Below are 3,823 nucleotides of genomic sequence, written 5' to 3'. Positions count from 1 at the left end.
TTCTAGAACTTGGATATACCTTTCAGCATTGATGGTGCCTTTCCAGATGTGTAAGCTGCCCATGCCACACGCACTCATGCAACCCCATACCATCAGAGATGCAGGCTTCTGAACAGAGCGCTGATAACAACTTGGGTTGTCCTTGTCCTCTTTAGTCCGGATGACATGGTGTCCCAGTTTTCCAAAAAGAACTTCAAATTCGGACATACACATATACACACACACACACACACACACACACACACACACACACACACACACACACATACATATATATATATATCTGTACAAACACACCCAATATATACATAAATACATAATATATACATTAAAGATAATATACACACATATATAGATAGATAGATAAAGAAAGATATAGATAAATCAGCAAAAAATGTGTAGTGTAACCTATTGAAATTACATTCTAAAAAACCCCCGACATATTTACAGACTGTGAGCAGCATCATAAAGGCTGCTGTCACTGGCCTTCGACATCCAAGAGCTGCATAACATTGTGCACAGAATGAGCAGGTCTGTCATGGAGATTTTGAGGAGGCTGATTGCCCTCTCCACCGCAGATGACCTGGAGGTAGTGGGACCAGGTTTCCTTGTGGTAGCTGGAACAATAGATGCTGTCACATACAAATTGAACCACCGGCAAGTGAAACCCAATGTTATTTCAACAGGAAATGGTTTCAATCTGTTCAGCTGCAGGCCACCACCAGGGGAAGTACCTTGATATCTTTGTTGAGTATCCTGGGTCTGTGTACGATGCCATGGTGCTGGAGAACAGCCCTGTTTACACTGGCCGCCTGTATCCACCTGCAGGAAAATGCATCCTGGGAGATGGTGAGTGTCCTTGCTTGAGTGCACCCACCTGCCTCATCACACCATACAGACAGCCTGTACAGAAACCTTTACAGCTTTGTTTCAACACCAATGATGCTTGTGCACGGAACATTGTTGAGAGAGCCTTCGAGATGCTGAAGACAAGCTGGTGAGTCCTGCCTTTGTGCCAGATGTTGCTGCATGCTGTGCAGTGCTCCACAACCTCCGTCTTCTGAATGAGGACATTGTTGATCCAGAAGTTGTGAGGATCATGACGATGATAAACTGGAATACCAAAACACAGAAGCCAGTGCAGGAGAGCATGTTTGGGACAATCTGTCCACAGGTGTGTCACACCAGACAACAGTGTGCCAGCTCTTCAAGAGCATGATTACCTGTAGGACAATTTAACAGGTTAAGACTCTGCAAATCAGTTCATGTTCTCATATTGCTATTGTTTAAGCTAGTGTAAGTTATGAAGGTAATTTTAAATATTTTAATTTAAATATGTATTTATATATACATATAAATATACACAATACACACATAATTAGTAATTTGTATTACAGTTATTTGAAATTCTAGCAACATACCACAAATGTCACTTGGGGGTTATATTACTTTGAGTTTAATTTTACAGATTTATTACTTTATCCCTGGGGTAAATTTTAGACTTCCACTTTTTTCCCACTCATCTGTCCTCATCTTGTACACATACAGTTACTTAACTGAAGCTGCTGAAGTTCATTTTCCTTATTATAAAAACATCTTAAGAAATTCCCTTTTGGTGTTGCTTTAAGCTCTATTATACTATTTCATGCAAAAGTTAATGTGGTTTTGTCTGAAGCTTTGTGCTCTTATCCATGTAGAAAATAAATAAATAAATAAAGAGAATAATTCTAAATTTGACTTGGTGCATGGGTATTTCTCTAAAGTGTGCCACCCATTCTCAAGACAACATTCTTCAGATGTTAAGATGTTGCTTGTTTAAAAAACAACTGGAAACTTCTACAAAATCAGTGTGCACAAATGTAACACACAAAGTTACTCACTATTTAGCACTTTGCAACTGACAAAATAGCTACTGGAAATACCCTGAAATTTATATTATAATAAAAACAGCATAAATCAATGAAGATCCAGTGAAGAGTGTTTAGTTAAGTTTAATTTTCATTTATATACTTACTGAAACCCTTTGATTGCAGCATTATGCCTTCAGTGAAGAAGTCTTCATCAGTGGATGAGAACAAGGCTGTGTTCATCAGTCCCTGTAACATCAAAACAGGATTTAAACATCAGTGATGATTTATGATCAATGATCAAGCTGAGGTACTTATTAACAATAGTTTGTCATGTAAGTTATCCAACTATTTTTTTATCAAAATATCAACACTAGTAAAATATAAATTAACTCGTTTTAATTACTTAAAGTTTTGTAACTTTATCTCATTAAATTACTTAACGAGCAGTCTGTTTAAATAAATCAGCGTTAACAAGCTGATGCACAGCATCTGATCGATAATGATGATTAAACATCTTTTTACACTCAATTAACAAAATCGTCTCATCGGTTTACAATGTGTAAACCTTCAACAAGTCAGTCATTTACTTGGATTATGTTAAACAAGTACACTTTACCCACAATGAACAATGTTTATCCATAAAGTACTTACACTTCAAAACAGCCGCGTTGCGGTTTTCCGTTATTTTCGAATATGACGAGTCCTCCCCCGTGGCCTCATGGGATAGTGTAGTGTCCATCGTATGCATGCTACAGAATTCGGGCGGAAGTAGTAGGTCATCCGGGTACATCTCGCCTACTGTTTTTCGAATACTAAGAATTCGGACATACTACTTGCTTCGCATACTGTTTTTCGCCTACTATATAGTATGGAAGTATGCGATTTCGGACGCAGCAATATTCTTCAAGTTTTTTTTTATTTTCCTGTTTGCTTCGCGATGAGAGGAATAAGACATAATTCACCCCAAAAAGATGTAATGTGGTTGAGTATTTGAGATTTGGATTTCCTCAGAAAAAAAGAATGAAGCACTTTATTCAGCAGAGATCATAAACATGAGTAAGTCTCTTATTTATTTATATACTTGTACTAGTTTTCACATAACGTGTAAACATTTTACTAGTTAGACTTTTTCCAAAGACTTTTTCCAAACTATAATTCCTGACTAAATGTATAATCAAGTGGAATATTATTAAGTTTCAATAACAATATACACTACTATACCATTCAAAAGCTTGATGTAAATAATATAAATGTACCAATAAATGTAACTGTAACAAATGTAATAAACAATGTTGTTCTTTCAATTTATCCCCCCTAAAAAACCTGAAAAAAATATTCTCAGCTCTTTTCAACATTAATAATAATAATAATAATAATAATAATAATAATAACAATAAATGTTTTTTTGTAGAAAATAAGATTGTTAAAAGGATTTCTGAAGGATTGTGTGAATGGAGTAATGATGCAAAAAATTGAGTTTGAAAGTCAGCTTTGATTGTTCCTAATAAACTGTTTAACTGCACTCAAAAGTGGATATTAAATTATGTTGTGGGATAATTAAATATATTCTAAATAAACTACAAACATAAAATTATATACATTTATTTTGTCCTCACATTCTTTCTTGTAACTCATCCCTCTCAGTGACACAGCTGACTGAATGGGTCATTATGCAGCTCATTATGCAGGCCTTTGTCTTCTCAGGTGTGAATTCATGATAGTTGACGCCTACTCGCATATGACTTTTACCAACAAAAAGTGTCTTAGAAAATTTAAATCAATATATTGTTTTCTGTAAGTGAGTAAACAAGATGATTTTCTCATCATTTAGAAAAAAAAATTCTAGGCTACAAGCTCCAGTTCTCAAAAGTCCCGGGAACCAATTTTCTGTATGTGTTTTATTGCCTTATTCAAGTGACATTTAACATTTTTAGTTTTTCACTAACCACGCAGTAACAGGTTTTTTCTCAAAA

The 3,823-nt window shown here is 35.3% G+C and overlaps 1 long non-coding RNA gene across 1 annotated transcript; it reads right to left on the bottom strand.

Moving 5' to 3' along the window:
- Positions 1-397: 397 nt before the first annotated feature.
- Positions 398-2,518, bottom strand: LOC122143605. Its single transcript, XR_006159258.1, has 3 exons — positions 2,502-2,518; positions 2,015-2,096; positions 398-1,223 (listed from the first exon to the last, which is right to left on the bottom strand). It is a non-coding gene; the product is annotated as an uncharacterized LOC122143605 (long non-coding RNA).
- Positions 2,519-3,823: the final 1,305 nt, after the last annotated feature.

The sequence above is a fragment of the Cyprinus carpio genome, unplaced genomic scaffold (assembly GCF_018340385.1).
Source record: "Cyprinus carpio isolate SPL01 unplaced genomic scaffold, ASM1834038v1 S000006461, whole genome shotgun sequence".
Lineage (NCBI taxonomy): Eukaryota > Metazoa > Chordata > Actinopteri > Cypriniformes > Cyprinidae > Cyprinus > Cyprinus carpio.
This window is presented reverse-complemented; position numbering and strand designations above follow the sequence as displayed.